The 23500-nt window shown below is 35.5% G+C and overlaps 1 long non-coding RNA gene across 1 annotated transcript in view; it reads right to left on the reverse strand.

Annotated features, from left to right (window-relative positions):
• Positions 1–1850: 1850 nt before the first annotated feature.
• The window catches only part of LOC140606480 (uncharacterized), a 50812-nt gene continuing 29162 nt past the window's right edge, over positions 1851–23500 (reverse strand). Inside the window, exons 3-4 of the long non-coding RNA XR_012008810.1 lie at positions 7085–7175; positions 1851–2979 (exon numbers count right to left, since the gene is read on the reverse strand). This is a non-coding gene — a long non-coding RNA (uncharacterized lncRNA). The remainder of the gene's footprint in view (positions 2980–7084; positions 7176–23500) is intronic.

Genomic DNA, 23500 nt, shown 5'->3' on the forward strand with positions numbered 1-23500 from the left:
TCCCTCAGCTTCCCTTATTCTCCTAATGCCTAAGTACTTTTTCAGAATCAATGGGTTCCACAGAATGTGGCTGAAAACATTGAGTTTAGAAAGTCTCTAAACTCTTCCAGTGTTAATATTCTGATATTGTTTTTCATATTGGCCAATGCTGCTAAAGAACACTCTGGCCTCCCAAGAGCTGAATTTTGTTCAATAATATAGTCCAGTAATTATTAACATGTCCCAAGGGCATGAACAACCACAGAGCTCCAACAGTCACAGAACTGTGAGCAAAGCAATTAGATCTTTGCCCTCTTCCCTCAAGAGTTTCTACTAACTTCCTGAAAGTGTCAATTTCACCCCTAAAATCAGCCTTCCTGAAGCTGGAACTATCCCCAGATGGGATCACTAACCCCTTGTTAGAGGCAGAGCTGTCCCACCTGAGGCCTAGCTTTGGGCTGGTCTTTTCAGTTTGGAACGCTTGCCATTTTAATATGAGAAATACAGTTGTGCTCATACTTTTTCTGGAGAACCTCAAAACACAGAAATTAAGTCAAATGGGCAATTCTTCCTGGCTGTGTGACATTTTGTTCCTTGCCAAAACCAGAGACAAACATAAATTCCCCAGTTCACTGGGGCCCTCTTCTTTCATTCTAAGGGGATGCATTGTGCAACCTCTGAGAGTCATACAAAGGTTTAGTTCAACTGTCTTTCTGGCACATTGTTCATGTAGAATGTGCCTCCGAGGTAATGGCCTATATCTCAAAGCCATAATCTGCCCAATGAGCCAAAGCCTCTTTCCTGGAATCCAGAGGGAATGGGGTGGAACTGATCCTTCTTTCCCATGCCTGTTCCATATCCTGGAGATTCTACTGCTCTCTCAAGATTTTCACAAATTCCCAAGGGACTTAGATTTTCCTGCCTACCTTCTTTGACTGCTACCTCTAGTCAACTCTCATTCTTTACTCTGCCATGGAGCGTTGTCAAAGACAATAGAGCAGTAATCCTGCAGTAAGTGCAGCAATCCTGCAATGAGTGCAGCTAAACACGGATTTCTCTATCTCTCCTTTCAGGTCTATCAGTGTCTGCTTTTTAAATGTATGTTGAAGCTCTTCTGTGGGGTACATGCTTATTTAGGGTTTTTGTATTTTCTTGGAGAATAGAACCCTTTATCATATTTAATGTTTTTCTTCCTTGCTCTGGATTCTATTTGCATGTTTTTTATATTACTAGAGTTATAGTTACTAGAGTTACTATCTACACTATATACTATAGTTACTACAGTTATTTCCATTCTCTTTTGTTAGCGTCAGTATGGTGTGTCTTTTCTAGCTCTATTTTCAAACTACTTATGTCTTTATACTTGAATTGGGTCACTTGTAGACAGCCTAGAGTTGAGTATTGTTTCTTATCCATTCTGACAATCTATTTTAATTTGTGTGCTTAGACCATTCACATTTAGTATAATATAAATATGATTAAGATTAAATCTACCATCTTGTTAGCACTTCTCACTTGATCTGTTTTGTTGCTGCTATTTCTCTATTTTTATAGCTTCTCTTGGGTTAGTTGAAAAATTTTTTTATTCAATTGTACCTCCTCTCTTGACTTACTGTTTATATGCTTTCACTCAAAGTTTTTATGGTGACTCTAGTGTTTTTCAATATGTAACTTTAACTAGTCCACCTTCAAATCATATGCCACTACCAGATATAGCTTAAGGAACACAGAATATTCTGTATTCTTTTCTTTCATTCTTGCTCTACGGATGTCGTAATTTAATGTTTACATGTGCTGTAAATAAATAAATCATTGCTTCTATTTTTAACTTTAATTTTTTTTTTAATTTTTATTTATTTATGGTAGTCAGAGAGAGAGAGAGGCAGAGACACAGGCAGAGGGAGAAGCAGGCTCCATGCACCGGGAGCCCGACGTGGGATTCGATCCTGGGTCTCCAGGATCGCGCCCTGGGCCAAAGGCAGGCGCCAAACCACTGCGCCACCCAGGGATCCCTATTTTTAACTTTAAATAGTTAATTTTGATATACAAAGAGAAATCAATTTCATTTTATCTTCATTTATTCTATTTTCAAGGCTCTTCACTTCTTTGTGTTTATCCAAGTTTCTGTCTCATATCATATTTCTTTTGCTTGCCGAAGAACTTCCTCAGCATTTTTTGTACAGTCTGCTGGCAGTGAATTCTCCCAGTTTGTCTGGTTAAGACTTTACTATTTGAAGTCATGGTTCTGACAAGTAGTCTATCGTAATTCTTATCTTTTTAAATCTGTATATAATGTGTGATTTTCCTTTGGCTGTTTTCAAGATTTTCTCTTTGACTTTGTGTTCAGTGGATTGAATATATGAATGAATAGGTGTGTGTGTGTGTGTGTGTGTGTGTGTGTGTGTGTGTGGTATTTACCCTTCTTTGGTTTCTGAGCTTCTTGGATTTAGAGTTTGATATTTGTCATTAAGTCTGGAGTGTTACAATTAGAAATGCTGAGTCTGATGTTGCTATGTTCACTCTCAGCAGACTACAGGCTTCAAGGCTTCAAATTCCTCTAGTGATATCTTCTGTTTAGGGTATGGGCTAGTTTGTGAAAGGGTTTGTCTCAGTGTCTGCTCTGCCATCAGTTTGCAGTCTTCTTTTTGCACCATGTCTCAGAGAACTCCACTCTTGGATTCTTCTTCTATTCTTCTCCAGCAGTATTCCATTATTACTTGTTACTGGACACTTGTTAGCCTGGTAGTGGTGGGAGAGGGGTATTCTCTGTTTTTCTGATTAAGCCCCTGTCTTTTAATAGGAACTATATCCCAGGGTCTCAGAGATGTGACCATGTCCTCCTCCTCTAGTTATAGCCTGGACCTCATACTATTCCTGCTTTTCCTTTTGGTGTAGAAGTTTTTCTTTTTGTTCTCTTCCCTCAGCTGCAGTGGATCTTCACCAATGCCTTAAGGGCAATGACATTTGTTGTACTTTCTCTCACATAGTTAGGCTTTTGGTCTGTAGTGAGAGAAAAGAGGAGGGTCTCAGTAGAGTCTTATGATCCTCCTTCACTGGCTGTTCTTCCCTTCCCCCATATCAGTACCATAAGGAACATTTCCATGGGACTTCCTCCAATCTTTCTGTGAACACCCATTTCTGAAAGAAATGCAGAATTTCATAGTTTCTGTAGCCCTACAGGAATTTCACAATCTCTCTTTGGTGTCCAGTTGCATCTTCCCTAGGTCAAGCAGTGCTAGCATACTTCTATCACTGCTGACATATGTGTTTCCTTACATTTTTTTGGGTCAATTAGTTGACCTGCAGCCTCAATGCCCCTAAGATGTCAAGAAGTGTCATGAATTTGTCTGGCTTTTTTCATGGTAAGTTTGAGAGTGATTCTCTTTTCAGCTCTCTAGATCCTCCAGTAAAAACGTGAAGTCAAGTATATTTAATGCTTATCTATAAATTAATTCTTTGAGGTACAGAATAAATAGTACCCATATTTTATAATTAAGGAAATGGGTGCAGAATAGTCTCATGTCTCCAAGAGTGGCAAAGAGGCAGATGACACATAGTAGAACTTAAAGTGATCTTATGGTTTGGGATGACACAACAGTGACCTGCTTGGATTCAGGACTGAAGGGCAATCACAATTATATCCTTCCTAGTAGAAACCAGTGTAGATAGTTGATGACCTAATTAATGAGATATTCCAAAACATCTTCCTAAGGCACCACACAAGTCACTAAAAAGCAGATGCACCCTGAAGAAAGGGAGGTTGGATGGGAATTGAATTGACTTGTTTTCTGTCTAGTGGTAGAATATGTAGGCTAACAAGAAACTGAATGATACAAAAGTAGATAAATTAGGGGATCCCTGGGTGGCTCAGCAGTTTAGCGCCACCTCAGCCCAGGGCCTGATCCTGGAGACCCAGGATCGAGTCCCACGTCGGGCTCTCTGCATGGAGCCTGCTTCTCCCTCTGCCTGTGTCTCTGCCTCTCTCTCTCTCTCTGTGTCTCTCATGAATAAATAAATACAATCTTTAAAAAAAAAAAGTAGATAAATTACAGTGCTTCCCAGCTGATTCTCTCAACCAAGATTCTTGCCTGGTCAATCTTTGCTTATTGTAGTTCAACTATGTTTCAGGCATCCAGCTAAGTATATTACATATGTTATCCTACTTAATACTCTCAACCCTATAAGAAACCTATTACCATCTTTAATTCAAGGATGAAGAAATCATGGCTTAGTAAGGTTAAAAGAGTTACAAAATTTACAGCTAGTAAGTGGCAGGGCTGTAACTCAACCTAGGCACAAAGCTCATACTCTTAATCAGTAGAACTCAGTAACTATATGGGGCTGAAGATAGGTATTCTTTTCTTTCTGAGATCTAAAGTACAAAAATGTGTTCCCTAAGATACTGTATTTCCTTGTGTAATGTTCCAACTCCTCTGGTCTGCTTGGAAACAAAATCATTACTCCAAATAGTATCCCTTTAGATTAAATTATTGAATTACAAGTAAATGCTGTAAGGATATCTATAATACTCATCACTGAATATCATAGCTAAAAGGATTTTTTAGATCATCTCACTCAGAAGTCCTCTAGACCAGTGGACTCAGCATCATCTGGGAAATGGACAGAAATACAAAGTCTCTGGCCTAACTCCAGGTCTACTGAGTTACCAACTCTAGAAGTGAAATCCATGATTCTGGTTTTAATAAGTCCTGTAACTGATTCTGATGTACAATAAAGTTTGAGAACTACTGTTTTAGCTCAACATTCTGCTCACAACATTTGAGATCTTATTGTGCACCAGAATCTGTGTGTAGCAAGGGATGAATTTGAAAGATACATAAGAGCCAGAACAATTAAAGGATTTGAGCTGTAACCTATACATCAAGAAGGGAGGGCATAATTTAATCAGGGACAGGCATAATTTGGCATGTTATTATTCATTCAATATATTTATCCATTTATTCACCCACCAAATATTTTTTGAGTTCCTATAAGGTATGAGGGTCTGAGCTACAAACTTGGAATATCATTCTATCAATAGGGTTGAGTGAGCAAGTATAACAGCCTAAGAGGGTAATAAGAAGGTTATTGTAATAAGAATGCCATCTACAGTGAAAGATAACAGAAGCCTGAAGGACATGGCAGTAGGGTAGTAAACTGACTAGTAGGTGATACTTGGAACATTTACATGAGTTTCTCTAAAGCTTCTATTTGTATCCATTTTGGTACAAGAAGGTGGATTAAGACCAAAATGACCCCCAGATTACCAATTTAAGCCAATGGGTAGAGTATGATGATAGCATTAGCTAGACTGGAAATATAGAAAGAGGAACACATGGTGAGGTTACTAAATGCTATATAATATTAGAGTTTCATCAACCCAACTGCAATGGTATGATCTCTGATCTGGGGCCATATAGTGATTTAAGCCATTAGTGCAAAATGTAACTGAATCCATTGAAAATATTTTTAATGGCCAGAAAAAGTTACCCTTACAATGAATTGAAATACTGACTTTTTTTTTTAATATTAACTCTTTGTTGCTTCTGCTCACTGGTCTTATTTTGATCAGCAACTCAGAAGAAATCTAATTTGGAGAGTCCCTGTAGCTGAATTCCCAAAGAAATGTCTATAAACAAGTGTTTACATATTGAATCCTATTGACTGCAACTGTCATTTGTCTTCATTTCTGAGGGTTTGCAGTTTGCCAATGATTCTTCACACCCTAACTGTTCCTGTTTCCATTAAATTCTTCTTGACAATCTTAATGATTAACAAGTGAACATTTATATATATCAATAAAGCTTGCTGTTAAGGAATTCTAGAAACATTCTCTTTTTGAAAAGTCAGTCATAATTCCCCTTTATACCATTTTATAAACTTTTTTTTAAATCATGCTTAAAAGGAACACACAGAAACAAAACCCTTATGCTTACCCTCATTGAATTGTAAGCTGTTTCTTCATCCTTTGACGTCCTCACATACATTTCTCTTAGGTTTTTATTCGCACCCAGAGGTCTATGTCTTATTGACTCAAAAATAGCATTACCACAATTTTTTCTTACAAAACAGCACAGTGCAGACCTCAAGGCACCAATTATCCTTCTACTCCTAACATCATTTTTACTGTACTAGTCCTCCCTCGCCTAGAGTAAAATCAACAGTTAAAGGTCTGGCCTTCACTTTTGCAGAGATCTATGGGTTGTTCTAAGTTTAAAGGCCAATTTTTGCTGTCTTATTGTTTTGGAAGCTACGGATAACATTCAATAAAATACACATCTGAAAACACTTTACCTCTATTGTTTTTCTTTTTAAAACAAGTATTATTTTCTGATATTAATATTGACATATATTAATAGGAGAAAATTTGTAAAATGAAGAAAAGCATAAAGAAAAATGTCAAGATTTCCCATAACCCCACGACAAAGAGAAACAACGATTACATTTTCTTACATTTCTTTCCTGAATTTCTTCAATGCATATATTTTTACATTTAAGACCAGACACCTTTTTATTGCCTGCTTTTAAACTTTATATGACACCATATTTTTGCATGTCACTTCAAATTCGTTTCCAATAGGGACATTTGGGTGGCTTAGTCGGTTAAGTGGCCCACTTGATTTCTGCTTAGGTTATGATCTCAGAGTCTTGAGATGGAGCTCTGCATCAGGCTCTGCTCAGCACAGTCTGCTTCAGATTATCTCTCCCTCTATCTCTCAAATAAATAAATAAATCATTTAAAAACTACTTTCACGAGATTATTTTTAATAGCCAAAAGTAATCCATCATATAAATACATCACATTATAGCTTTAACAATTCCTAAATTTTTGGTCACTTGGTTAGCTTCCAGTGTTTTGGCTATCATGAATAACTCTGTAGCAAAAATCTGGGTACATGAAACTTGTCTACTTTCGAATGGGAAAGTACAGATTCTTAGGTATGGAATTTCTCATCTAAAGGAAATACACTTTTTAAAGCATATAATAATTTCTGTCTCTTTATTTTCTACACATTTTTACAAAGTTGGGATCATGCTACACATATATGTACCTGTTTTGCATTTTTCATTTCATAATATACTGATATTTTTCTATTTTACTTACAAGTTCCCCAAATGTTGGACATTTCCTTTTAATGACATTTTTACGAAAATCCCTGTGCATAAATTTAGTTACATAAAGATGTAGATTATTTCTGTAAGATAAAAATAACAAGGGTAGAATCATTTAGAAAAGGGGCCTGAACTTATTACACATATTGCTGTACTGTATTCTCATCATTTTTAGTCTCATGATCACTGAAAAACTAGACATTTTTTCATGAGTTTTTGATGTATCTTCTCTCTTTCTGATTTGACTCACTTCAATTAAAACATGGTTCCTTGTCAGAGCACTTAGAACATACATATTCTTTTTAATAGCTATGTAGCTATATAACTCTTTGTATGGATACACTTGATTCAACCATGTTGCTCTAGGTTACCTTTTGTTACTCTTGAGTACTGCAGCAATGAAATTGATGTATCTGTGTGTGTGTGTGTGTTTGTGTGTGTGTGTGTATGTGTATTTTAACATTCCTGCTAATTAATGTTCCTGGAAGTGGAATTGTTTATCAGAAGCAATCAGAAAGCTTATGTATTTGTAATTTTGATACATAACTGGGAAGTTATCCTCTAAAAGTGCAATAAAATGCACTCTGACCAAGAGTCCTTGAGAGTACCTATTTCCCCCCACACTCACTAAAACAGAACATTATAATTTTTTTAAAAGCTTCCCATCTAGGGGCACCTGGGTGGCTCGGTGGTTGAGCACCTCCTTTGGCTCAGGTTGTGATCCTGGGGTCCTGGGATCAAGTCCTCATCAGGCTTCTGGCAAGGAGTCTGCTTCTCCCTCTGCCTATGTCTTTGCCTCTCTTTGTCTCTCATGAAAAAAATAAATAAAATATTTAAAAATAATAATAAAAATAAAAATTCCCATCTAATAATAAATCTAATAAAAATAACAAGGTAAAATCTCTACTTCTGTAATCACTGATTTTTTTTTCTTTTCCCATGTCCACTGTATTTTTACATTTCTTTATCTGTAAATGGCCTGATTATGATTTTTGTCTATTTCTTGTGGCTTGTTACTTTACATTGATTTTTAAGAGCTCTAAAATACACACCCACACACAGTCCCCAGTTTGATTGATTGATTGATTCATTCATTCATTTATTTATTATTTTGGAGAGAGAGAGTGGGGGAGTGGGGCAGAGGGAGAGAGAGAGTCTCAAGCAGACTCTGCACTGACTATGGAGCCCAGCACGAGGCTTGATCTCATAACTCTGAGATCATGATCTGAGCCAAAATCAAGAGTTGGAAGCTCAACTGACTCTGGCACCCAGGTGTCCCAGTCTGTTGCTTTAAAAAAAAAAATGTTTATAATATTAGTTCTAAACTTTGATGCAGTCATATCTGTCCATTTTTACATTGAAAGTTTCTAGTTGTAAATCACACTTAGTAGAGATCTCCCCTTCTAAGGTTATACAACTATTCTTCTTTATTCTAGCACATGTATAGATGTAATTTTATGTTCATATATTTGGCATATATATTTGTGCATACATAGAGATCTAATTTTATTTTCTTCCAAATGGTTAGCCAACTATCTCCACATAATTTACTGAATAACCTATTTCCCCTCACTGTTTATTATGTCTATGTTTGCATATGTATTTGAATCTTGTAATGGGTTCTCACTTCATATCCACTAATCTGTCAACTGATCTTCAACAAAGCAGGAAAGAATATCCAATGGAAAGGACAGTCTTTACAACAAATGGTGTGGGAAAACTGAACAGCTACATACAACAGAATAAAATTGGACCACTTTGTTATACCAAACACAAAAATAAATTCAAAATGGATGAAAAACCTAAAATGTGAGATAAGAAACCATCAAAATCCTGGAGGAGGGGCAGCCTGGGTGGCTCAGTGGTTTAGCGCCGCCTTCTGCCCAGGGCCTGATCCTGGAGTCCCGGGATTGAGTCCCACGTCGGGCTCCCTGCATGGGGCCTGCCTCTCCCTCTGCCTGTGTCTCTGCTACTCTCGCTCTCTCTCTGTGTGTCTCTCATGAATAAATAAATAAAATCTTAAAAAAAAATTCCTGGAGGAGAACACAGGCAGTAACCTCTTTGACATCAGCTGTAGCAACCTTTTACTAGATATGTCTCCTGAGGCAAACGAAACAAAAGCAAAAAGAAACTATTGAGAGAAACTATCATCTATTGGGTAAGTTTTGATATATAAATATTACATTTCAACATGTTTTGCCTAGATGCTTACACTAGTAGGCACAAATTTAAGTGAAAATAGTATATCTACATAGTCTCTAAGTATCCCTTTCCGAAATATTTAGTAATCACAAGGGGACAATAGTAAATTGACAGAGGAGAATCTTGGCAGATAGCACTTACTCAAGTGATCAAAATTAGTATCACCAGCAATACATATCAATATCACATATATCCAATAAGATGTACAGAATATGGCAAATCACCTCTGAGGTACCCTTTCCAGGAATGTACCACCTCAGTCAAATCATGAAAAAAATGATAGACCAGTGCAAATTGAGGAACATTCTAGAAAATAACCGACCTGCACTCTACAAAAGTGTCAAGATCACAAAGGATAAAGAAAGACTGAGGACCTATCACATGTTGAAGGAGACTGGTGGGAGATGACAACTAAATGCAGTATGGAATCCTGTAAAAGCTAAAGGACATTAGTGGAAAAAACTGTTGAAATCTGAATATATTCTGAAAGTTTAGTTAATAGTATTAAAGCAAGGCTAATTTCTTAGTTTTGGTAATGGTTGTATGGCTATAAGTTTTAACATAAGAGGAAACTAGGTGAAGGCTATATGGGGACTCTACTATTTTTGCAACTTGTCTGTAAGTTTAAAATTATTTCAATATGAAAAAAATTTAAGTTCTTGCCCATTTAAATGCATGCATTCTTTCCAGTGAAATTTTACCATCTTTTGTCAAGCTTTTCCTCCCACCAATGCAAAATAAAAATGTAAATCTTGGCATTCTGATTATAATTGTTGAATGTGTATGTTAATTTAGGAATAATTGGCATCTTTGTAATGTTTAGGCTTCCTATTCAAAATAAGCATTTATGCCCTCCTTTATTCAGATATTTTGTTCTTTAGTTAAATTGTCTTCTTCATGCTTCTTTCACTCTTTTTAAAAATTTATGTTTATGGGTGTTATAATTTTGATTAAGTTGAATAATAGTGGGGAATGTAGGTATTTCTGTGTTATTCCTGACTTTAATGAGAATTCTTACAGCATTAAGCCATTAAATAAAAAGTTTATTTCTTATAGTGAGACATTATCCTGTATAGGAAGTTTCTATTTTTATTTTACTAAGAGTTTTGACAAGAATTAATACCATATTTTAATAATCAGCTTCTGTAATGAAGTATGGGAATAGATTTTCTGACACTGAGTCAACTTTGCAACTCTGGGATAAAGTGCAGTTAATCAACTTAATCATAATGTACTGTTCTTTTCACATTTTATTTAGGATTTTGGGAACATCATTTATATGTGATATATATGTGTGATACCATACTCTTGAATAAGATTATCAGCTTTCGAGAGCAGGAATAATATTTGGCAAATAGACTCTAAATGAAAGTTTTGTTAACTATTAAAGAGTGGTCCAGTTCATAATCTTTTAGTTCCAGACATGTATGTTTGCTAATGGACATTGGTTCCAGAAACTTATTTTCTCACTTCTCAAAACATAATCTCCATATTTTCCTTGATTCTCTTTTTCTGAAGATTCAAACTCTCTTAGCCCATGAGCTAATTCTGTCTTACTGATATGTTGTTATATGGTCACGTGGTGTTTTGAAAATGTTTGATTTCACTGACAACATTTTAAAATAAGATTTTACATATAAATATAGATCTCTGGCTTCTCTTGAAAAAACGTAGATGTGGAATGGGAGATCACTAGATTCCCACTACTCAGGAAATCTTAATCCAGCTGAAATATCTAAGTATCATACACAGGGACCCTTAGTGGTACCCAATCAATCGTAAAGGTTTTCAAAAAAGAGAGATTGTCCTGGATATGAGAGGTGAGACAAGATTTCACAAAAGAGGTTAAATTATGTAATGAAAGTGGGCATGAATATAACCTTGTGAATAAATAACTTCTTTGTCACATGGCTGAAGAAGGTAACACATCCTTGCCAAGCTACAAATAAGACTTCTGATAATTTATAAAATTTGTGATAGAATGACCTTTAATATATTGGATAATAGTAGAATGCCAGATTAATCTTTACTTTAGTTTTAAATATTTTTAAACCACAGGACAACCAATTGGTTGGCTCTTGTTCTTATGCCACTGTATCCATAAAGGCATAAAACTTTAAAACTAGAAAAGGTTTATCTTATTTCACTGATACCCATTCTTCCCCATTTCATAGATGAGGAAACTAAGGGTCAGACTGGTGGAGTGACTCACTTAAGTTCATGCAGTTTTTATGTGATAGAACAAGACTAGTGATTTTATTGTCACCTGGTCATTATCCCCTCCATTCACACCATCACTGCTCTACAATGAGGGGGTAAAGTAAGTAGATTTCTAAGGTCTCTTTCATTTTAAGATATGGAAGGAGAAAATCAACTGAAACTGTGAGCTCAAGGCTTTATTAAAATCTTCAACATGAGAACAATTTAAGAAGACTGTTCTCCAGAAAACACTGGGCTTAAGGAGGTTATAGGGAGATCAGGCAAAGTTAATGAATATTCATTTTTGTTTCAATGTTATTTTCAATGTTGAAACTGAGATTGTTTTAATCCTGTGACAAGATGCATGGAAGGCAAGGCTAGGGATGTAGTTTAGCAGTCTTTGTGAGTCAGTTTGGGTTTAGCAATGATAAGCATTCAGGATTGTATTATATTATATAGTCATTTATTTTATATCTCCCCTACTAAAATGCAAGTAGTATGAGAAAAGGGTGTATTAGTTTCCTAGGACTGCTATAACAAATCACCACAAACTTGGTGTTTAAAACAAAATCTTTTCCTCTCATAAGTCTGGAAGCCAGAATTCTGTAATCAAAGTGTCAGCAGGCTGCTTCCCTCTGAAGGCTCTGAGGGAAAACCTGGTCCATAGTGGTTGCCAGTAATCTTTGGTGTTCCTTGGCTTATAGACACATCAACTCAAACTCAGCCTCCACTTCGCCTATGCCCTCTTTTCTTTGTGTCTGTGTGTCTCTTTCTTCTCTTATAAGGACACTCATTGGATTTAGGGCTTACCCTTGCCTCTTATGATCACATCTCAATCCTTACCTTAATTACATCTGCAAAGACCCTATATCCAAAAAAGTTCACCTTCTGAGATTCTGGGTGGACATGAAATTTTGGGGGGACACTATTCAATTCAAGACACAGCTTTTGGGGGGGTGGTTAAACATGTTGGTACCAGTATCTATGAAATGGTCTAACAAGTACTTGCTAAATATTGAACAAAACTTAATTGGGGTTGAATACTGGCTGCTCCCTATACACAGCATCCTGTCTATGGACCTCCTTTGATGGCCCACATTACTTGTTCATGTCATCTGCTGAGCTCTACAGGCTTATGGGTTCAGGACCCCTGTTCATCATGTTTAAAGTACTGCTCACTTTTCCCCCCAGAGAAATAGGGATAGAGGATGAGAAACAGTAGAGAGGGGAAAAGTACATTCAAGTTCCTAAAAGTGGCAATGTAAACCACAGCCAGCCAGCCAACCTAGATTTGGATCCTGGCTCTGCCAATAACTCACTGTGGGTCCCACGTACTTCAGTGTTTCCATCTGTAAATGAAGATAATAATAGTGCCTGGTGCTTTGTTGTGAGGATTAAATAAGTTGATACACATAAAGTGCGCACAGTCTAAAGGCACAGAGTAAAGTGCTACAAAAATGTCAGTTCTTGGGGCACCTGGGTGGCCCAGTGGTTGAGCATTTGCCTTTGGCTCAGGGCGTGATCTCAGAGTTCTGGGATGGAGTCCCACATTGAGCTCCTCACAGGGAGTTTGCTTCTTTCTCTGCCTGTGTCTCTGCCTCTCTGTGTCTCTCATGAATAAATAAAATCTTTAAAAAAAAGTCACCTCTTATCCAAATATCTTGTTGCCTAAAGTCAAAGTTCTTAACACTCCCAACCTCCACAAATACAATAGATTTCGTTTTCTTATTAGAGTTTGGGATAATCTCACATGCTTCAGGCAACATTTATATTTTAAATGGGGACCATACCAGCCTGCTTCCTTGTAATCACCTCCAAATGAGAAACAAATTTTCCTTTTACACTAAATATTTAATCATATTATGATCATATTTAATTACTCTAGGGAAAAGTTTTTATATAAAGAAACCAAAAAGCAAATTGCTTGGATAATGTATTTGTATCTCTAGTTTGAAATTTTCTCCAATTAGATACTCTAGCATCTAACTTTTTTTTTGCCACTCAATCCCAATTTGCCCATTATTAGCCTCAGAAGCAATTTGGTGGGAGCTGAAAGGAAGGAGAAGAGAATAATATTTGAGTACCAGGCATTCTGTTAAACAGCTTGTTAACATTTTTCATTTGATGCTATAAAATATGTATTATTAATCTCAATTTATAAATGAATAAATTAGGATTTAAAGACGCTCTGAGAATTTGCCCAAAGTCCAAATATTATGTGATGAAGCTGTTCTTTGCTATAATCTGCATGACTCCAAAATCTCCTATATTTATTATACAATGCAATGTCCAGCAATTATGATATCATTTATAGGTGCAATTAAACACACACACACACACATCCCAGCATGAACTTTTCCCTAGGACTTTGACACATTTGAATGCAACTCTTTATTTGTTTTTTGTTTTTTTTTAAGGTTTTATTTATTTGAGAGAGAGAGAGAAAGTGAGCAGGGTAGGAGCAGAGGAAGAGGGACAAGCAAGCTCTGTGCTGAGCATGGAGCTCAACATGGGGCTTGATCCCAGGACCCTAGGATCATGACATGACCTGAGCCAAAATCAAGAGTCAGACACCCAACAGACTGAGCCACCCAGGCACCCTGCAACTTGTTTTTAAGCTGATTTCAACCAGCTGCCTTATATTTAAATAAAGATAAGAAAACACAGGAAAGGTTAGAATGCTAGCTTTGACAATATTTATTTTGCAAAGAAGATCATGTTCCTTTGGGATTAGCACTGTTTCTCAAGGTAAAAATAAGCTATGCTCCACGTTCCAAAAGCCTTATCACGTAAGCTGATTAATTATAATAGGACATATGGCACATATTGTTTATTATTTCACAAATGTTTTGAATCATCACTTTAAAAGGAAACAATCTAATTGTCTTCTCTCTAGCCTTCTTTTTAACTTTCTCCATGCTGGAAATAAATGAACTAATACTGAATATATGAATGAATCAGACAGAATCGAAAACCTAGAACCATGTCTTTTCCACCTTCCAATTAGAAGAACCAAACTCTGGGACCAAACATAGACAAATAATAAAACCAATGTAAAATAGCTGAAGACTCACAAGTGATGGTATGGCTTGTCTGTAAATTATGCCCTATGGAAAAGTTACTTATATTTATTCCCTGAAGCCTGCCAATGGGGGCAAACCAGGGATACTAGTTGAGCTTTACTGAGATGCAGAATTCTATGATTTATAAATGTATATTTATATTTGATGAAAATGCCTCTGGAATAAAACAGGCTGACTTAGGAAGTTGTCAATGTCCTGCCACAGAAAGTGTTCAAATAGGGGCTATACCACCTGGTTGTGAATGTCTTGATGAGGAAGCAAATACTCTATGAAGGTTATCCAAGACTGCAAAGATCTCTGAGATTTCTTCCTAAAGATTCTATAATTCACAAATCCTTTGGCAGACAGCTGTCTATGCCAGTTTTATTTTGTCACTTCATTTTCAACACCAGCCAATTGATCCCAATTGATTTGATTTCCACTACTAAACCTCTAGATCAGAGACCTACAAACTATAGCCCACATGCCAAATCTGGCCAGCCACCTGTTTTGGTATCATCTACTAGCTAACAGTGTTTTTTCCATTTTCAAATGGAAAGAAATTTTTAAAAAATGACTATTTTGAAAAAAAAAAAGAAAATGACTATTTTGTAACATGCCAAAAGTATATCACATTCAGCATCCAGTGTCCATAAACAAAGTTGTACTGGAATATAGCCATACTCATTTGCTTATGTACTGTCTATGGCCGCCTTCATGCTGTAACAGCTGGATAGTTGTAAAGCCTACAAAGTTGAAAATATTAATTATCAGGCCCTTTATTAAAACATGTTTGCTGACTCCTACTTAAGAAAGTAAAATTCTGAGAGCAGGGCCTATGGTCTTTATTGTTATTGCTGTAGCCCCAATATGTGGCACAGAGTAGTTTCGGTGTTATGGCTCTTGCATGAATAAATGAATGCAGGATGATCATGGTTACAATTGATGAAAAAAATCATTAAACCTACCTATACTTAATTTCTCTTGCTGGAGACCAAAAGAGATTTCTTTTCCCTCCTCCCCAAAAAGCAGAACTATATCATATATGAATAAAAGACTCAACTAGGTTTAATATTGACGCATCATGTACCTGAATGGCATAATGCCTACCTTCCACTCTGATTGGTTTGGGCCATACCTCTCCAGTCATTAACAGTTTTGGAAAGCACACTGCAGGTTATTACCTTAAACACTTGGGCCTTATTCAGACTTTGCTGAATTCCCAAAATACCTTTGTCTTTTCTTGTCTTAATCATTTGGCAAATTCAATGCTCTCTGGAGGAATAATTGTAGGGAATCATTCTCTCCTTTCAACACAGAAAGAAAGCCAGCTCAGCAGTTCAATGACCTTTATTGTAGATTAGATGAATGTCATCACCTTGCTCCTCCCTCCACACAAAGCTAACATTAATACACATTTTTGCTTTTGTTTTTAAATCTCCCAAACATTTCATCAAGCAACAGTTTTGGAAACCCGGCTGAGAGTGCTAAAGTTTGTTAAAGATGCTTACATTGGTTCTCATCCCCTCCCACATTTAAAAAAAAACTATTACCACACAGTACTAATTATCCAGCTGGCACTTCTTGCAGCAGAGGGTTTCCAAGTTGCCCCCCCCCCCCAATTTGAATGTGTCAGGAGAAAGCCTAAAGATTTGCATTTCCTCCTACAGCTCCATGCTCTAATTAAAGCAATAAATACAGTTCTCTCCAAGGGAGAAGGAAGCAGGGAGGAAAGATCTCTTCCAATCCATTAGTCCTACAATGTGGTTGTGGGATTTAAATTCCAATTCACATAGGACAGTGGAAGAATCTGAACAGACGGAAGAAAAAGAGGTGCTGAGGGGGGAGGAGAGGAGAACAGCCCCAGTCACAGGAACAGAATAGAAAGTAAATGGGATGCCCCCTGAGGGACAGGACAGACATCTCCTGTGTTTCCTCACTTCTCAATAGTTGGAACTGGCCTCATCAATTTTAGAATTACAGAAATCTGAGCAATCTTTTGGGTCACAGTTGTGGAATGAGCCACACAATTTTATTTATGTATTTGTTTCATCATTGGTTTATTTTAGTTTTAAAGAACAAGGAAAATGGTTTAACTTCTTGGAAAGTTATCATATGATCATTGTAAATCATTTTAGCCTTAGAGAACAGTACAAAGAAGGAAGTTCCTATGTCACTTTAAATCTTCCACCAAGAAATAGCCATAATTATTAGGGGAATACCATTTCAGATATCATTTTTTATATGTCAGAATAAACAATAGTTCTGAACCTTACAAAAACAGGATCATACTGTGATATTTTTGCATAAAAGAATTCACTTTAATTTTTATTTAAGAGAAGAGGGAAAAGTAAAAAATGACTTTCTTATTTTCTCAAAATATCTCTGTAAGGCTGATGAAAGTACCATGAAAACTATTTAGTGGTTGGAGTCATTATATCTTTGAGTTTTTAAGACATTTCAGTTTTGACCCTATTAATTGACTGTATCAAAGAACAATCTCATACCTTCTACCTCTTCTGTTTCTTTGCTTTTTAAAGTAATCATATTATCTTTATCATTATTTTTATTATATTGTCATGTAAGCAATTCACAAGCATAATTGCTCGTGAGTCTTAGACTGGAAAAGACTCTGTATATAACACTAATATTTTTATTATGAATCCTTCTTTTCAGATTTAACTTTTTTTGCTTCATGCTTTTATTAACTGATTTTGTTACCAGTTGTATGTGTGTGTTTGTGATAAGAAGGGCTGTTGGATGCTAAAATGCTTCATGTTTGAGTATATCTAATTGTCTTCATATGTGAAATACATCCTGGCTTTATTCATTATTCTTAGTCACAACCTCAGAACTCTGAGGAAGACTTTTACAATTGAATGCTTCCACGAAAAAGAATACTGTCAAACTTATTTCCCCTTCTTGGTTTCTGTAGGCATCTGAGTTTATGACAGTTGATTTAAGACTAGTTCCTTCCTTACACAAAAAATAACTGAAGACAAATAATTTGTGATACAGATTCCCTCCAGCAGCATATGAAAATACTTAATCTTTGCCATTCTGATAAATAAAGTCATATAACACTATGGGTTTAACTTGCTTGTCTTTGATTCCTAGGATGCACTGAACATCTTTTACTAGGTTAATTGATAACTGACTGCATTGGCTTTTAACAAAATCTTGGCCATTCACACATAGATCATATATGTAAATTAATATGGTAATAATGTAACAGGATTGATTTAATGAAGCAACTGCATGAAGGTTAGGGTGCTGGGTTAACATGATAAGATCATTCTGGCCCTTGCAGGGAGATTTTGGGTTTTGCTAATAATAGATATAGAGAATAATGGTATTTTAAAGTTAGAAGGACAACAGAATTCTGTAATTCAGTAGTTTTAAAACAGCAAGAATTCTTTTTTAAGTAAAACATTTTTATATTAAAACCTAAGAGGGACACCTGGGTGGTTCAGTGGTTGAGTGTCTGCCCTAGGCTCAGGGTGTGATCTAAAAGTCCCGGGATTGAGTCCCGCAGCGGGCTCCCCACAGGGAGCCTGCTTCTCCCTCTGCCTGTGTCTCTGCCTCTCTCTGTGTCTTTCATGAATAAATAAATAAAATCTTTCCAAAAAAACCTAATAAATAAAACAGACAAAATGGGTCTGCTCCAGGGAGCAAAGGGAACGTAGAATTCAGCTTGGTTTTTTCTCCTTCTGACTCCCAGGTAACTCCGAAAATCACAAGACTCTAGAGCTCACAGTTTGAAAACTAACAAAGATGGTATGGTAGTTTTATACTCTGAACTGGTCCTCTGCTTTCTTGGAACACAGAACAAGGATAGATAAATCATTCACAACATATTTTCTGACCACAGTGGAATGAAGCAAAAAATTAAAAACAAACAGATCACTAGAAAATTCCCCCTCTTTGAAAAATAAGCAATACATGTCTAAATAAACTGAATGTCAAAGAAGAAACAACAAAGAATATTAGAAAGCATTTTGAACTGAATAATGATGAAAGTACAGCCATCAAGCTGTGTGAAATGCAGCTAAAACCCTACTAAGGTGGAAATTTACTGCCTGAAAGTGCATATATTAGAAAATATAATAGGCTGAAAATCAGTTACCTAGTATCCAAATCCCAGAAGTGGAAGAAAAAATATGAACAACAAAATGAAGGAAAGAAAAATGGAAAAACATAATATAAAGAAATTAATGGAAAATAAATTTGTGGGGGATCCCTGGGTGGCTCAGCGATTTAGCGCCTGTCTTCGGCCTAAAGCATGATCCTGGAGTCCTGGGATTGAGTCCCGCATCAGGCTCCCTGAGTGGAGCCTGCTTCTTCCTCTGCCTGTGTCTCTGCCTCTCTCTCTGTGTGTCTCTCATGAATAAATACATAAAATCTCTCTTTTTTAAAAGAAATTTGTTAATACAAAAAATAAAAAAATAAAAAAGCAGTTCTTAGAGAAGACTGATCAAATTAATAAACTTCTAGGAAAAGTGACTCAAAAAAAGAGATGAGAAAAAAATCTAACATCAAACATTAAAAATGAAGACATCAAAAAATAAATAAATAAATAAAAATGAAGACTTCACTGTAGATGTTGCAAATATTAATAGATAATAAAAGGATACTTCCTGTGAATAAAGTTGAGAACTTCAAATTGACACATTTCTAGAAATCCCTATCAAAAATGAAATAAGAAGAAATAAAAAAATAAATAATCCCATATATATTAAATAAATTGAGCCTAAAATTTAAATCCAGGAGTGCCAGGGTGGCTCAGCTAGTTGGGCATCTGCCTTCAGCTCAGGTCATGATCCCAGGGTCCTGGGATTGGGCCCTACATTGGCCTCCATGCTCAGTGGGGAGCCTGCTTCTCCCTCTCCCTTTGTCACTCTCATGCTCTCTCTCTCTTTCTCAAATAAATAAATAAAATCTTAAAAAATAAAATAAAATAAAATTTAAATCCATTCCATTGTATGATCTCAAGACCTAAAAGTCTTTACCAGTGAATTCTTCCTAATGTTTAAGGAAGAAGTAACATTGGTTTCTCACACTCTTTTCCAAAGATTCAGGGGGAAATGTTTGGGAGTGGAAGTGGGTGGGAAAATTTTCATCTCAATTTAGGAATCCAGCCTAACTTGACAAGGGTATTATTACAAAAAATAGACTTCAAAGGCCAACATTTTAAATGAATATAGGGTGCAAAATTTTTATCTAAATATTAGCAATTTGAATTCAGTGATACATAAAAGGATAATGTATTATTACAAGCTGGATGTTTACTCAAGAATACAAGTATACCAGTTAATATTTTGCAATGACAATGTTGTTTGACAAAACACCCTAAAACTCAATGGCTCAAACAATAATCATTTATTTAACCTACAAATCTGCAAGTGGGTCTTTGTAGTCCTAGTCATGGCTAGCTTCCTCAAATGTCTCTAAAAACTTCTGGTGGAAATGTAGGTTGGTAAGAACACTGAAAAAAACTCTTTGGAATTATCTACCAATGCTGAACATATGCATATTCTATGAACTAACAATTCCACACTTAAGCATATACTGGAAGGAAATGCATATATATGTTCTCAAAAAACATAGAAGATTACTCATAGCCATACCATCTGTAATAGCAACAACATGGTAATTATCAAAATACCATCAAAAGTAGGATTAATACATAAATTATGACACATTTATATAAGAGAATTCTATTTAACAATAAAATAATTGCTATAAGCAACTATACCTATGATTGAATAAAGAGGGCCAGATTTCCTTCCTCCTCCCACAAAAAGGGAGAAAAGGAAAAAGTATAATTTCATTTATATTAAGTTCCAAGACATAAAAACTACTCCCTGAATTTAGAAGTCAGGTTAGTGGTTATGCTTTAGAATGCTATGATTGGAAAGAGGATTGTGACTTAACAAAATATTCTGTTTCCTCATCTGGGGGGACTCATTAATGGATGTGTTCAGTGTGTGCAAATTTGAGTTGTATACTTACATGTGATTTTCTGCATATATGTTATGCTTAATTTTTGAAAAGTAATTTTATAAAATTCAAAATATATAGAAAAAGTAGAATATAGAAATATATTTTGCAGAAAACATAGAAAGGTCATATAGAGAAAAAAAAGATGCTACTACAGATTAAAAATGGCAAAAAAGCACCAAGTGAGGGAAGACATTTTACATATATCAGATATATATTGGTGTTAAAGGACTTATACTTAAAATAATTTCCACAGGGATCCCTGGGTGGCGCAGTGGTTTAGCGCCTGCCTTTGGCCCAGGGCGCGATCCTGGAGACCCAGGATCGAATCCCATATCGGGCTCCTGATGCATGGAGTCTGCTTCTCCCTCTGCCTATGTCTCTGTGCCTCTCTCTCTCTCTCTCTCTGTGTGACTATCATAAATAAATTAAAAAAATAAATAAATAAATAAAATAAAATAAAATAATTTCCACAAATCAAAAGGAAAATACAGACAAGCTCTTTCTCAACTGGGCAAAGACTTGAACAGGCCCTTTACAAAGAGGAAATTCAAATCCCAATAAACATAAAACTAACATAAACATAAACATAAATATGTTTAATAAACATAAAACAGTCATCAGGAAAATACATATCAAAACCACCATGAGAGTCTACTACACACATACACTGGAATGGCTAAAATGAAAACAATTGTCAATACCAATACCAAATACCAAAAGGTGGTAGAGCAATAGGAACTTTTATGCATTGCTAGTAGGAGTGTAAATTGGTACAGAAAATTTGAAAAACTGTGTAGCACTATCTAGTAAAGTATGATATGTATGATATGTATGATATATACATATGCTATGATCAGTAATTCTACTTGTAGACATATGTCAAATAAAATGTTCTCCAAAAACATGCACAAAACTATTCATAGGAAAACTATCTGGATTAACCAAAAACTTAAAAAAAAAAAAAAAGTGTTCATTAATAATAGTAAAGATAAATAACCTGTAGAATAGTCAAATAGTAAAACGTGGCTATGAGAAGGAACTAAATATTTCCTCAAGCAAAATTACAGCTACATTTTGCTAGCATGATATTGAGCAAAAGAAGCCAAAGGAAAAGAACACATTCTGCATTATTCCATTTATATGAATATCAGAAAATAGAAACAACTAATTAAAAGTGTTAGAAGTGTGAATAGTAGTTACCTTTCAGGGAAGGGCATGACTGAGAGAGAGAAAAATATAGACTATGTCTCAACAAGTTTTTTTGAAGGTAAATACTTATAAAGGACAAAAAAATCCAAAGCAACCACAAACAAAGTTAAAAGATAGACTCTGAACTGAGAGATAATATTAATACATATAATTGACCACAGTTTAATATCCACAACATATGAAGAATTCATAAAAACCAATGAAAACAATAACTCTTCTAAAAACATGTCAAATATGTAAACAGCTAATTCACAGAAGGTAAAAGAAAGGGCCAAAAACGTGTTAAAAAATATTCAATCTCCTGGTTATCAAGGAAATGTAAATTAATACAATATTAGATATCCTTTTATAGTCATCAGATTGGCAACAATCTGATAATGCCAAGTGAATGCTGAATGAAGACATGGAACAATGAAGAGTTTCATAAGCTGCCATAAATGCTCAGCCCATAACAGCTGGTTGAAGAATAAACTGATACAACTGCTTAGAAAAGCAATTTAGCAACATCTAGCAAATTTGGAAATGTACAGACCTGTTTATTCATCCAGCAGTTCTATTCTTAGATGAATACTCTAGAGAAATACTCACACATGAATAAAAGAAAACATAAAATTATGTTAAATACACCAGGAATGAGTTATTGGAAACAACCAAAAATTCATCAGTATGAGAAACCTGGTAAGCTGACTGTGGTATAGTAAGATTCCTCTATAACACAATAAATAGAGTCCAAACATACAGCCAGGTAAAATGAGAAGCTAAGTTATGAGGTCTTGCAGTTTCTTAGATCCACTGTCCAGTTTGGTAATGCATGGTGGAGTTGTCTAATCCAGTTTAAATATCAATGAGAGTGATTCCAATACTGAAATTTTCCCAGTTAGTAGTCACCTTTTATAAGGGCCATATTCAAGGAAATAAGGCTGGAAGGGTACTGGGGATAAGAACACACATTCTGGGATTTATCCAAAGATAAATCCCAATATATCTAAATTTCACACTTACTCCAGGGTTTCAGCATATATTAATTTGACAGCATCCTACACAATAATTAAAATGCATGAACTAGAGCTATAAATGTCAACATGGAAATATTGCAAAAATAAGAAATTGAGTGAAAAATATAAATTACAAAATAAGGGGATCCCTGGGTGGCTCAGCGGTTTGGCGCCTGCCTTTGGCCCAGGGTGCGCGATCCTGGAGTCCCGGGATCGAGTTCCGCATCAGGCTCCCGGCATGGATCCTGCTTCTCCCTCTGCCTGTGTCTCTGCCTCTCTCTCTCTCTCTATGTCTATCATGAATAAATAAATAAATAAACATCTTTAAAAAAATTACAAAATAATATGTAGGGTTTGATAAAGTTCAACTCAAATTCCTAAATGGATAGATAATATATTTTGTTCACTGATCGTAAGTAACAAAGCATAAAACAATAACAGAGAGACAGACATCAGCTTCTGATTGTGGTTACTTTTGGAAGGGAGGGAAATGAAATCAGGGTAATGACTAAAGGAATTTTCAATTATAGTTTACTATAATGTTATTTATTTTTAAAAATGTGACTTGTTTTATAACATTGTTATAAATGTTACTTATTTTAAAAAATCGTAAGTTGTTATGACAAAATGTTCAAGTTTGTTGATGCAGACGGCAAATATTGTGGGTTCATTATACCCTTTTGTATGCTTAAGATATTTTGCAATTAAAAACTTAAGTAAAGAAATCTATTTCTTTGA

Source organism: Canis lupus, chromosome 16, assembly GCF_048164855.1.
Source record: "Canis lupus baileyi chromosome 16, mCanLup2.hap1, whole genome shotgun sequence".
NCBI lineage: Eukaryota > Metazoa > Chordata > Mammalia > Carnivora > Canidae > Canis > Canis lupus.